Raw genomic sequence first — 14,371 nt, forward strand, 5'->3', positions numbered from 1 at the left:
CCTGCCCAGGACACCGGGCATATGGGTGGAAACTCAGCAGCTTTATACAAATACCTCTCACTTTCTCAAACCTTCGCTCTGGTTATCACAGCAGACTTTAAAATACAGCACAGTCATTTATTTAGGACTGTACGTAGCAGCTGGTCCAAAGGCACCTCAGTGTAGATTACTGACCAAGAAATATCTTTAAAAAACAGAACAAAACAAAAGAAACTACTGAGAACCCTATTCAGCACACACACACACTGGTCACCCCCCTTTCCAAGTCTTTCAAACCTTATTGTTTGGAGGACACACCATGACAGCATCGACAGCATGCTCAAGAAACCCAGATACTGCTCCTTCTCTCTCTCATTGCATTCTAGAACTTCATACCAACTGTCATGCTTTTGTAACAGGGTCCAAAATGTAAATAACGAGGGTCAGCTTGGCAGCACCTCAGACCACGGAGTGAGGAACCAACCTGGTGAAAAGCAGCATTTTCCCCCTGGGCAGCTCTTGCTAAACTCTCTCCAAGCTACCCCCAAAGCTCTGCGCTCCTTGAATGCCAACGCAGGGCACAAGGAACAAACAAACCAAACGGAGTCAAGGGAAAAATACGTGCTATAACAAAATACTTCATTAGCTGGATCTAAGATACTGGTCTCTCTCTGAGATGACAGAAACCAGTTTTCTGTCTCAAAGGAGTGTCTCATGCCCTGATGCTGCAACAGCAGCACCCTGCAGGCAGAGCTCAAAGCCGCGATGGGGCCAGCAGAAGGATGCAGCTCCTTTTCTCCGTCCTATACCCAGGGCAGCCAACACCCAGCTGAAGCCACCAACAGCCCCGAGGCAGTTACGTTTTCCTTCGAAACCATCCTAGAAGTTTCCTGGTCTTAAAATTTTGCCTCTGGCCAAATTTCAAAGCCAAACGATCCAACAAACCCCAGGCTCCCAGGCAGGCCCACGAGGTGACACCACCCTCCTGGTCTCCGCTGTCCCAGAATACGTTAATAAAGGTTTCACGTCAGCTTGACAAAGTGCTCCCTTCTTGCTTCAATAACCAAGGGAGCTTTTTTTTTTTTTTTTAAATAATTTCTTTTTAATTCCCTCCTCCTCGACATTCATCTTTTTGCAGATCAAATAAAATTATTCTTCATAAAACATCCCAGGTCTAATCTCAGGAGGAAGAGGGAGGGGTGAGCACGTCACGCGTGCTGCAAGCAGCAGCTTGCTGGATTGATGGGTTTGTATGAGTTCAGCATCTCCCTTTTCTGGCTGAGGCAGAGAGACAGAAGAAGCACAATTTGACCTCGAGGGACTGCAGGAGGCCGGGGCAAACATAATGAGGGCAAAGATTGGACAAACCTCCTCCTCCAAGCCACGCTCTGGGATCCTACAAGACCTCTACCTTGGATTGTGTCACTTGGACTCGTTCTTTTAATGATACAGCATAATGCTGTCCCACTGTTTGGAAATAAACTCAAACCCTGCATTTCAGTTTGGGCTCCCTAGTTTAAAGCCTAAACATTCGTACCTCCCTGTGATATAGATGAAAAAAACTTATTGCTAGAAAATTACGTTTTGTTCTGACTCCTCAAAACAAATCCATGTTTTGCAGCTAATGACGCTCAAGTAACAGAACCAGTATTGTCAACAGAAACACTGCTTTGCTTAAATGCAAAAAGCAGTCTCCGGGGAGAAGAAATTATGGTGCAGTCTCTAAACAAATTGCTCTTTCCCTCACTCAGCTTCACAGATCCTTTGCAGGTATTAGATGATGAATAGGAAGCCACTTCAAAAGCCAGTTTCTCGGTTCCATTAATATTTCTTATTCCCTTCAGTGAAAGACTCAACTTGCAAACTGACTTCATAACACATTTTCAGCGCTTCCCAGCTGGCGAGGAGCAGCTCGGACCAGCACAGACAACAGCCCAAAAGCTGAAGGCACGCTCAACCTCACAGCCTGGAGCAGCGCCAGCACTCCTGCCCTGCCCTCTGCAAGCAGCAGCCCCACGAAGGCAGCCCCAGCCCCTCCAAGAACTCGATTCGAGGCCCTGTTCTGGGTTACACAACACCTCACTAGGCGAGCAAGTCCTGAATGAAGATATCAAAGCAATTTTCACACTTGGAAATTACTTGTCACAGGGATATGATCAGAAAAAAAAAATATCCCTGCAGCCAAGCATCTATTCACCACATTCAGTAGCATGCATCTTTATGCATAAAACCCCATGAAGGATAAAAGATCCAAAATGTAGCAAAAGGAAGTCTCAAATGCCAACACGCCCCAGATTTCACAGCTTTCCAAACCTTTCCCGTTCAGCCTGGAGCCAGCTTTTCTGCAAGCACTGCAGGTTCAGAAAGCCTACGGGATCGCTTCTGCCTCTCCCGAGCCCAGCGCTGTGGAGCCGCAGGCTCCCCGGCCCCACAGAGGAGCTGTGGCCCCCACCTCGCTCCTGGAGAGCATCAGCAGGAACAGATTTGGTGCCCTTGAAAAACAACGGCAGATTAATCTATTCTTTTGGCAACCAGGACCCTCCCCTTAAATAAAGGGCTCATCCCTTCATTCAGGCTCATCCATCACCAGGCACCCAGCCCTGAGCACTGGCACGACAGGCATCCTCCTAAAAGTCACATTGCAAGCACCTGAGAGCCTTCTGCCAGGCAGATCTGCACAGCAGAGGAGGTTTTTTTCCCTTCAAAGATTAACTCAGCACAAAGCACAAAAGTTCTTGGCTTCCTTTCTTCAGGCTAATACTGTCATTAAAGTGAGAAAACTGAATAGGTTATGCTGCGTAGGTATCTACTAAAAACATACATTGTTCAAGCATTTGCTATTAATAAACTGGTTTAAAGCAAGTTGAGGCTTTGTCTTCACTGCTAAAAAAAGTGCATTTTAACCATGGGATAATTAACGCATTAGCTACTCTGCTGTAAAACCAGAGCAAAGCTCAGAACTTTAATTTTACTGCTCGAAAAGGGAGAGCGCTCAATGCCAGCATCTACCTGGGGATCAGCACCAAAGCGCCTGGTCTGCTTGCCTGAGATTTTACAACCCAACAGTTCAGAACAAAAACTCAGCAGTTCTCAAGTGCCACGTAGAAAAGACACAAGGTTTCTTACATTTCCAGAGTTTTGAAAATAAAAACTGAAAAAAGCTACCATGAACAATAATTACAAGAATATGAAAGTTGTATTTCCGTTTTGCACTTTTTTTTTTTTTTTTTTTTTTTTTTTTACTATTTTCATAATCAAATCATTTGACATAACTGATCTCATTTTGTAAAAATCAGCTTTTATTGAATAGCTTTGAAATTCTTCCTGGAAGTCAAAAGAAGGTCCTGAAGCAAGACAAACACTAATTGCTAAGCCAGGCTGTTAAGCCAGAAACACCCTCAGCCTGCACACAGTCCTGCTGATGCACTGAGCACAAGTATAAAATATCCAGACTGGAAATAAGGGAGAAAAATCAGATTTCATTCTTTTACCTTCCTAAATCAGCTCCTTAAGCCATGTTCCCCTTTCCATAATCATTATTCCTGTACTTGCCACCTATTGCTCATCATCTGCTTTATTGCTTCACACTTCAGTAATAATTTACCCATTTTAGTTAAATATCTCCAGAAACAAGCCAAAGTGGGGTAACATCTCTGTTCCGAAGCCTGAACATATTTTAAGTAGATCAGAACCATAACTGCTGCTTATCCGTTTTCCACAGACTTGCTTTTAATATACCTGCTCCTGTAAGTCACCAAGAACAATATTCTCCTGATTAATTACTGCTTTTTGTTATATCTAGAGCAACTTGAAGGAATTACCATGTAAAATTCATACCCAGAGAAAGAAAAAAATCCAATGCGATACAATTTAAAATAAAACAGCATCAGAACAGACTATATCAAATCATCAGCAAAAAAAACACTTCAAGCTTGCTGTTAAACAGACCACACAGCCTGCAATATTTCATTTCCTCAGGGAAAGAGTACGTTTAACACTGAACAGACAAAAAAAGCATTAGCAGAAGCCTGGGTAGGGCTCACACCAAGCTCTCCACAAAATCGTTGTAACCAAAGCCAGGCTGAAGCCTGAGCTAAAAACACACGCAGGCAGTACCGAAAGAGCCCATCACAGCCCTTCCCTGGGATGAAACGCTCAGCGATGCTCCAAGTTTGTGCCCAGGTCCCGCTGACTTTGAAAGGACTTCAGCCAGAAGCTTGACAGGGGACGCTGCTGGGAGAGCTCCCAAATATAGGCGAGATCGGGACCTTTCTGCACAGGCAGCTTCCAATTAACACGGCGGCAGCCCCGTGGGTCGCGGCAGCAGCTGCTGCCACAGCAGGGGGGGGACAGGAGCCAGGCCCAGCCCCGGCTGCTGCTCCTTGCACAGCACGAAGCGCAGACAAGCACCAGAGCCTGGCCAGCATCTGACTCGCTCAGCCCCTCGCTTCCTGCCCCTCTGCACCAAAGAGGTGAGGAACCCAAGGAACCACTGACCTGCTCCGGGCTGACCTTAGAAGTGCTCTGTTCAACTCGAGCTGGCACCTCCGCACTCACTTAGCGGATGGGGTAGGTGCTTGGTCTGCTCACACATTGAGAAGAGAGGCACTTGGACCCAGTCTGAGATGGGGAAAGGCTGAAATGACCCCCAGGACACCCCACAGCCTCCTTTCATTTTATGTCCCCAAATGAGGGTGCAGGTCCTGGCTACAGCTCCACGCTGCCACTTCCCTCGGGCACCTGGACCCAACGTCACAGACTTGGCTGCCTGGCCCCAGGCACGGGCAGGGCAGGCTGCTGGGCTCCTCGTGCAGCAGCCCTGGAGGGCACCTCTCCAAAGGTCTCCCTTCAACGCACAGCTGTAACCCCAGCAGCGTAAGGGAGTCAAGGGGAGAACACTAAAAGCAACTACAGGCAAGGAGGAAAGTCTGCCTGGCACAGCAACCTGCAAAATACCATAACACACAGACAGGGGAACTTAAAGAAAAAACTTGAATGGCACTGATCTGCACAAAGAAAGTGAGGGGTAAGAGCAGTTTAAAAAGAGTCCAACTTTAGCCAAATGCTTTTGGACAAAGAAAAAAACTGAGCATTCACCAGTATCTCTTCAGATCCAACGGAAGAACCCAATCTCCCCCATGTCAGCTGCCAGGTGCTCAGTATTTTTAAAAGCCATCCCAGCAGTTATTTATACATGCAGGCAAAGACTTGGATGCTTCATTATGGACCTCTGTAGTTGGAAATCTCAGCCAGGAAAACAACATCCCACTGAAATTTTGCAGGGCTCTAACAGAATATTTCTCAAAATCGGTGTTTTTGCTCAGCAACAGGGGATATAGGAAAGAAGAACAAACTGCATTTTAACTAACACTGTAATAACAATGCTTTAAGTCAGCAACTGCAGGATAATGGAAAAACTGAGACATCGTGTCTGTGAGGCAGAAAGAGAATTCAGGATCTGACAAAGGATCAGCTCTGCCACAGGTATAACTCAGGCAGCGATGCAGATGCGATGCCCGCTTGAATGACAGCACGGCACGCTGGCACAGCGAGCACAGGCTTGGCCAAGGCTGGAGAAGGGCTATTGTGCTTAAGACAATAAACTGACATTTGCTATCTCAGAAAACAACAAACCAGCCATGCAACTTTGAGAGTAAAGTGATGAAAGCAGAGATTAATCTGCCATAAAAACATAATTACCTCATTAAAAATCACTCTCGCAGTTTGCGAAGCAAAGAGTAATATTTTTCTTCTGGGTTTTGTCCAAATCATCTAAAAATAGAAATGAAAGCCCTACCATAATTTGCTGAAAATCCTGCCCATTTCATTTAACATAGAACAATATAAGCGGAGTCTGAAATAAAATTTCTTACTGGGGAAGCAGTCCTTGCAAGACTACTGTTCCTGTAAAGCCCTATCTCAGGAGTTTACCTGCTGAAGTAACAAAACCCATGCAAAAGCAAACAGGCTTTAAACATTTTAGCTGCCCATCCTATTGGGTAGTCACGCTCCAGCAGGATCTGGAGACCGAGAGCACTCCCGATTGGCTCTGGGACAGAGTGAGATGTGCCAGGAGGTGACACGTCCAGAGGACATGCCCCACCTGAGCACCCAAGGAACGTCATTCTGCATGGGCAGGTTTGTGAAAGCAGCCCCTCACTGCACCTGCATGATGCTCTGCAATGCACGTGTGGAGATCAATGCTGCTGCAGAACAGGGGCTGCCAGTGCCCCCCATCCCAGCACATCTCACTAGCACTTACCTGAGCACTCAGGTGCAGTGCTGGGAGCCTTTTATCAGTTCCCACAGGCTTTGTATCTGGCTCTCAGCTTTGAACAGTTAGCCTCTGAGCTTTAGCCTTGAGGAGCTGGACTCCTCTCAGTTCCCACTGATTTATAGGATTAATCCCTACAGATACACTGCTTGTAGAATATCACCACTGCAGAGCACAGCGGTACTTGAACTCTTCAGTCCCTGCCCTATCTATTCCCACCCACCAAGCAAGCTGACCCCCCAGCTGCCCAGGTCTTGTAGCCCCCAGTAAATCAGCACCACGGTGCGCACAGCAGAGGCTGGCAGGCTGCAGGCTGGCAGCGAGCAGCACTTCTGCTTGCAAAGAGGCTGCTGCTGCTTTTCTGTGCGGCACTCCAGTCTTTTTGCAGCTGCATAGATACATCCTGCCATCCACTGCAGGATGCCACCTCTCCTGTCTTGGCATAACAAAACCACTGCAAGCTCTCACATGTCCCTGGATGCGATGACCCTCAGACTGCGCCCCTGATTCAGGCTGCTTATAGCTGCTGGGCAAACATCCTCACATGCACCATCTCAGGAAGACAGTTGTGGGCAAGCACCAGGTCCGTCTCTTCTCAGCCCCACTGCTTGATGTGCTCTCAAGTGTGGAGACATGGGCACAGAGCAACTGGGTGTCTCTGAAAGCTACTGAGTGGGATGACCCTGGAGCATCATGCAGAACAGGAGAGCTCTCATTCACTGCCGTGCAGCATCCTCCTGCTGTCCCCAGCTCACCAAAGTGCAGTACTGCTACATCAGATCTCCAAGTTCACTCTGCAGGTACAACCACAAGCAGTGCATGAAAATGTAGTAGTTAGAAAAGAATCAGGGATTCGCTCAGTTGACAGGAGCTGGGTGGAAAAGGAAAGAACAAACACATTATAGGAGCAACCCAAAGCAACAGAAAATCAGGGGCCAAATACATGTCCCATCCCTGCAGGGCAGAGTGGGAACATCTGGCTTCACAAACCTGCCTGAATGCAAGCCTCAGGCACGAGGCACTGTGCATTGCCACTGATTAGCACCATCTCCTCACCTCGTTTCACCAAGCCACACATTCAACTGTTACTTTACCCACCTTTCACAACCGCAATGTGTCCACCTCCCTGGGAGCTTAAACAAAAATGACAACTTTCTCCTTGAGTGACTACCTGGCACAGCTAGAGCCTTTGGTAGGAACACGTCCCAGCAAACTCTGGATGAAGATGCCATACTATGTATTCTTTACCACAGAGAACAGAAAAACAGCTTACCCAAACTGTGCATGCTTCAAAGGTATCTGTTAGTCTGAGATACATATTTAATAATGATGTTGTTTTTTAAAAATCACAAAAAAAAGGTTAAAGTCAGTGTCTCTGAATGTAACTTCCACCCCCCACTGGAGGCACCTGCCCTCAGGGATACATGGTTTAACATTACCTGAAGCTCCAACATCAAACCATGGAGTGGTTTGGGTTGGAAGGGACCTTACAGACCATCTAGTTCCAACCCCTGCCATTGGCAGGGACACCTTCTACTGGATCAGGTTGCCCAAAGCCCCATCCAGCCTGGCCTTGAACATTTCCAGGGGTGGGGCGTCCATATCAAATTAAAGCTTTCTAAAACTGAGACCTAGTCTTTATGAAATGCCTTCAGATCTTTGCATTTTCACGGAAAGCTGGACTCTTCAGAAGAGCCCTCCAGGGAAGTACGGCTCCTCAGGACAGAGGAACAATTTCAACACACAAAGCCAGAATGAGCCAAACGCAGTGAAGCAGATGCACATTTTTACAGGTCTGCGAACAGCTGCATTAACGCTTGGGATCATCAGCTCTTCAATTCCAGGGCTCATCACCACTTACATTCTCTACGTTACTCTGTTTTTATAACTAACAGTTAGAGATGATTTACAGTGCATCTAATACCAGATCCTCCAGCAAAGATTTATAAGGATCCAAGTGCTCTTCTGGGTAATAAGAAAGGGAGACCCTCCCCCAGCCGCTCCCCAAAAAAAACACTGTTCAGTACAGCAACTGCACCTATTGCACTTCGAAATGGCTTCTCTCAAAACTGTTTCAACTAAGTTCACTCATCCCAAAGGCCTTAGCTGCATGAGAAATAAATCACCTTTGATTTACCAATTTTCTTTGACCTTTTACTAATTACCAGCTTTCTGTATTTAAGTATGTACAAGACAATAAATTCCCAAAATTTATCTAAAAGACACAACAGCAATTCAGCAGCTTCAGAGGAGATTCTGAACGCACCTGGTATGATTTCTGCACTTCTTATATTGGCAAATCTAACAGCACTTTTGTCCAAGGAGAAAGTGCAGAACTTGGCTCTCGAGCACACGACTTGCAAGTCAACAAGGCTCCAGATGGGTTTTTCAGCACCAGTGGAAACAAGGGATGGGGCACATGGTTCAGGAGGTCACAGACCACCTCCCTGATCACAGACATCATTTATGATAGCTCCGCTACCACCTACCTGCCACAGGATCCTGCTCTAAAAGCGAGCTGAAGGAAGAGGCTAAGTGCTCCTCCTCTGTTTCAGCGCCAGCCCTGCTACGTTTGGTCAGAGCACCGTCACTGCAGGCTGAGCCGGGCACTCTGGTTTCACCCCAAGGTGCAGGAGGAGCCTTCCCAGATGCTGCTTCACCAGGGGACGCGTGGCCCCCAACTGCCCTGGGAAAGGAACTCCATCTGTCACTCCAGTACTTCTGCAAGCCTTGGTCACCTGAACACAGCTGCAGCACTGCATCCACCACAGCTTGTGAGAGGGTTTCTCACCCTCTCTAGAGCAATCCACCCTGTTTTTTTCCACCTGGCATGGGGTCCGTGGCTATGTTCCCTCTCATTCTGAGGAGCACCAGCACACCAGCTACCACATTCCTACAAAATCCATTTTTTTTTTTATTTCCATCAATTTTACACTCTGAGATGAGAAAATAGATCAGTCTTGCAGATGCTTTGTCAACTCATCTTCCCTGAAATGTCAAATGAATAGATTCGATGAACCAAATAAACACTTCTTATCTGAATCATCATGCTAGAGCCACTGATACTCGGTCAGCGAGAAGAAAAATTCAACAGCTAATGCATTTAGCAGAATGGAATATTATCCAGTGCTCTGCACAATCCCAGTCCATGGCATTTGGCCCAGTAGCTTTAACTTTATAGGTTTAAATAAAAACATGCTTTCAAATAAACTGCAGATATAAATTTCTTTTGCTTAGTTGCCACAAGCAGAATTTTAGATTCGCTTTCTCCTTCTTAAGATTCCACAAAAACACAATGTGCTCTCTTCCTCACAGGGTGCCCTTGGATGAAGACCATTGCTCTGTTCCACAACCAGGGAATGAAAGAGCAAAATGTCCTCTTCGAGACCATGGGGCCCGCTGGGCAGCCGGCAGTTCTGGCTCCTAAAGCTGAGCCCTGCGGAACAGAGCAGCCATTCCCTAGTGGGCATTGAACCACATTCTCTACAAATCCAGTCTCTTACAGTGTCTAGGAAGAGGCTCAAGGCAAGAGACAGACCACATTTAATTGAAGGTAGGGATAGTAAATGCTTCCAATGAAAGCGTTAGCAGCAGAAATAGGTGAGCCAAATGGTGTGTGCTGGCCAAGAGGGAAACAGAAGGGTGAACTTGGAGGAGGAGAGCCCTCGTTTCTTCCATTTACACTTCAGAGGTCAAAGCCCACCTCTCCCTTCCCACTTCTCCTGGGGAGGTGTCTCCTGCAGGCAGGAGGTGGCTGCAGCCCCCCTTTGGCTCCACCAGCAGCCCTGAAGCCCGGCTGCCCACAGCCCCGCATGGTGAGCAAGGAGGGGACTGGTGCGGAGAGGGGGCAAAGCGCTGGGGAAGGACTGGGACAGCTCCCCCAGCAGGCCAGAGACACCTTGCTTCTCAGCCAGGCTCGCTATCCTGTCTTCTTAAGGCACAGCAACAACCAGCGCCTCGGAATCATTTTTGATTATGAAGTGTGTTTATGAACATTTTTCCCCTTTTCTTGCCTGCAAGCGAACCGAGAGATACTGGAACAGACAGCAGAAATAAGATTTCACTCCCTCTGATGCCAAGAATCTTGCTGAAGCCTCATTTGGATTGCTGCTTGCTCTGAGCTAAGCTGAAAGGAGATGATGTATTTCAGAAACTATAACTTAATATTGTACCTTTGTAACACATCATATTGCATTTCAGAAGCCTTACACCAGAAGTCTCATTAGCAAAACTATTAAAACAAGCACACAGCTGGTAGAGAGCATTTTCTGTGCAGAAGAGTCAAATACTTCTAAATTTATAGTAGCAAAATTGATTACTGATTCTAACATCTGTTAGAAATTTTTACATTTAAATTCTCCTCAAAAAGTCACTTAGCTCAGAAACAGACGAGGCTCTACAAACCAGTCCCTCCCCCCAGTAACCACATAAATAATCTCCATGCAAATCAAATGTGCTCTTCTCATAAAAGAAATCATTACTGTCATATATTACACAATGATCACTACAACATGCTTAAGATGCAACTCAATGTATTTACACTATGTTTGTAATCACACAGAAGCCAAGGGTAACTTTGAAGAAAGAATCATATTGGAAAAGACCAAAGGAAATAGCAACAGATGCAAGACAGAAAACATTTAAATATGCAAGTTGGTGTCATCGCTGAGAAATGTAAAAGGAACTACCTGTAAGCAATGTGCCAGCACAGAACTGGAAGACATGAGACATTTCATATTTCATGCCTTTCTCTGGACAAACCATCTCTATCAGCTTATGGCAAGGGGGACAGAGCCACAGGCACTGAAGTCCTTGGAAAGCCAACATCCTAACAAATATGTGATAACCTGGGACAAGCAGAGCTAAGAGTTTTAATTTTTTTTTGGTCCTTTTTAGTGGGAGGAAAAAAGAGACTTTTGCTACATCGCACCCACAGAGCCATGACCCTGTTTCTCTATGAAATCTTAATTCCTCTGAAGAAGGAAAAAATGAAGGCAAGGTTTTACCCAAGATTTAAAGCAAGAGTTGTATATGATGTATAAAGACACTGAACTCCAGAAAGCACCAATAAACCACTTCTTTTGCTTTTTGTGACCCTCCTGGAAGGACAGGAAGGATAAGGTTCTGCCTCATCATCAGTTCCCACAGTGCCATAACATCTATTAACCTAAAGGGTTTTTTCCCCTGTTTGCTTTGTGCATGGCTCCAATCTGTTTCAGAGAACATTGGCACCTGTCCCCTGAAAGTTAAAGCAGTTCAGCAGTGCCTACTTGGTGCCTGGCAGCACAGCAAGTTCTGAGCCGACTGGACAGGATTTATCATGATTAAGTCAAGAAGACACAGACAGAAGAGGTGACACCACGTCAAGGGTGGAAGAGTGCTCCTCAGAGCACCTGAACACCAACAAGGAATATTCCCCTACTGCTCAAACCCACAAGTGTCCAGGCAGTAGCAGGCACTTGCTTCAAAGGTTATCCTGTGTTCCCAAAGATATAGAAATTGAAAAATGCTCAGAGATGGTGCAACGTAATGCTGAACCACAACCAGGGCACATCCTGCTGCTATGCCCATCACCGATTTTTCTTTAGTTATTTTCAGTGCACTTGGGTAGAAATAAGCACTTTTGCAATACTGGGTCACTGCATCGCCACTTCACATACCAGCAACAGGGTGTTTCGCATTTTTCTCAGTCAACGTCCCTATTGCTTGGGAAAACATCTGGTGATTTATCACCAGCAAGAATAACAGTTTTCAAGTCTTGCTTAACCCACAGAACCTGTTGGAGTAACACTGAGGGAAACAGAGCACAAAGTCAGAAAAGTAAAATGGATCATAGGTCTGCTGGTGTTTCAGAGCTCACAATGTCAGCTCCGTGTTCTCATCATCAGGCAACACATTTGGTTAAAGGTATTTTTGGAAAAAAAAAAAAAAAAAGCATCAGCTTGATAAGAAAATTATGAGGTATGGAAAATCTATTTTTTCCCTCCTGAGCTTCTGGACATTTGAAATTAATTTGCACCTCATTTCTCATTTGGATACTGCATTATGAAAAAGCAATGGCTGGAAGAAATTCCTACCACTGGAATACAAACTTCTCATCCCTAGCAGAGAAGGATTCACATTCTTAGCGCTTCGTCCAAATGCCTGGTCCATCAACTCGGGTCATCTCTCAGTTGTTCTGATGAACTAAAGGCTGTCAGAGGATGAGTCTATGAGACTTCCAAAACGTGACATTCAGAAAGGGCATATTCTAAATTGCACACAGCATCTTTCTTCTTCCTCTCAATTTGATCTGGAGGATGGAAGACATGATGAGAAACAAATGGAGCCTTCTGGGAGTCCACCTGCTGTTTAACAAATTCCTCTCTCAAGAAATACTTCTTGGCATAGAAAACTCAACACAAAGATCATCTAAATGAGAATTCCTCTAGAAAGGATAACACTTGAACCACATAGCAGGGGACAAGGACAGGGTTCCTTCCTGTTTGTTGCAGAAATCACAAAAGTTTTTTTTTTCATAGAATCATAGAATCATAGAATATCCTGAGTTGGAAGGGACCCTTAAGGATCATCAAGTCCAACTCTTGACACCGCACAGGTCTACCCAAAAGTTCAGACCATGTGACTAAGTGCACAGTCCAATCTCTTCTTAAATTCAGACAGGAATTCCTGAACTTCCCTTGCAAATGCCGTAGCAACTAATCACTAACATGCTGCATGATGCTGTGAAAGCATACTGGGAACAACGCATTATTAAATTCACTCCTGTCTCTAACTGCCCATCCCTGCAGCACCAAGCACACAGCCACAGAACAGCCAGGCTCTCTACCTGCCAGTGGGCATCACGCAAGCAGGAGCAGCACTTGCCAAACACAGAAGCAAGCGCAGCAAGGTACAACCATTTTGTTGTTTTTGTTTTTTTCTTCCTTCCAAACTCCCTTTGCCCATTTCTGTTTATTTTTTAAAATGCACCCAGATCAAGCCTATCAGTGATTCTTATTAGCAGTGACTCATATCAGCTGCAATGCCAGCTTGTCTCAGTCTCAGGAGAATTAAATTGAATAAACCTGGATAGTTTGTCAGGCTGTGTGAAAATATTGGACTTGTATTTTATTTCCAGATATATTAGCATCACTTTCCCAACACAATGCATCAGCACATCACCATCCACTCTGAAATAGAAGCTGTATTTCTCAGGAATATCAGCAGGTGCGTTAGCTTTCAGCACTCCTCATTCATCACAGTCCTAAAGAAAGGTGCTTAAAATCACACGTGAACACCAAGCAGTGCACTTGGAAGGAAAACAGTTGCTTCCACCCAGAAGCAGCTCAAGATATTTTTTAGGTGCCACAACTACATGTAACATTAAATGAAAACTTATGAACAGCAACTTCCTTGAGACTCCTTGCTGCTGCCTGTGTTTGATGACACAACGTGCAGCTGAGCAGGGGCTGGCAGAACAGTGCATTACCCATTGGAGAAACTATTAATTGGCTCTTGTGTTATCAGTGTTTCAAGGACCCTTCAAAGTGCAGTTGTTTTTAGGAGAAAATGCACCTGCTAGCTGAGCTTTTTTTTTTTTTGTTCTTCACCTTGACCAGGGTATTTTTAGCTGCATGGACAGACTTGCCAATACTTTCACATTCAGTTCTTTGCAAGGAAATTTCTGACAACATGCGGCAATGGATGAACCCTATCTACCAGGGTCAAGAGAGACAGGAGAGCAAAAATCAGCTTCCCAAAAGACTTCTCCAGTATTTTTGCTTTCAGTATTTTAGTCCCCCTTCTTATTTCCACAGCTTCTCCTACTCAGAGTATTTAATGATAAAGTTTGTACTCAATTTCAGTCAGCTCAGTATTCGGCCTGAGATTTTGCTCAACAAGATCAGCTGGCACTTAAAAACAGCTTGATAAAGCTACCCACATGCCCTTGCAGAAGAAAGTGTCACTCAATTACACTGAGTCTCCTGGATCTCCTAATGTAAGCATATTTGGCAGAAAATGGTCCAACATTGTCATCTCAGAAGGCAGTAAATTTGATTCAAATGAAACAGTCTCTTGCCTGTTCATCTCAGCAGGTAACATACAAACTTCTGCCAAAACAGTAAATAGCCGTAC

General features: G+C 45.4%; 1 protein-coding gene across 5 annotated transcripts in view; it reads right to left on the reverse strand.

Annotated features, from left to right (window-relative positions):
* The window catches only part of TYW1B (tRNA-yW synthesizing protein 1 homolog B), a 104,785-nt gene that overhangs the window by 32,508 nt on the left and 57,906 nt on the right, over positions 1-14,371 (reverse strand). The window lies entirely within an intron of this gene.

The sequence above is a fragment of the Anas acuta genome, chromosome 19, assembly GCF_963932015.1.
Source record: "Anas acuta chromosome 19, bAnaAcu1.1, whole genome shotgun sequence".
Classification (NCBI taxonomy): Eukaryota; Metazoa; Chordata; class Aves; order Anseriformes; family Anatidae; genus Anas; species Anas acuta.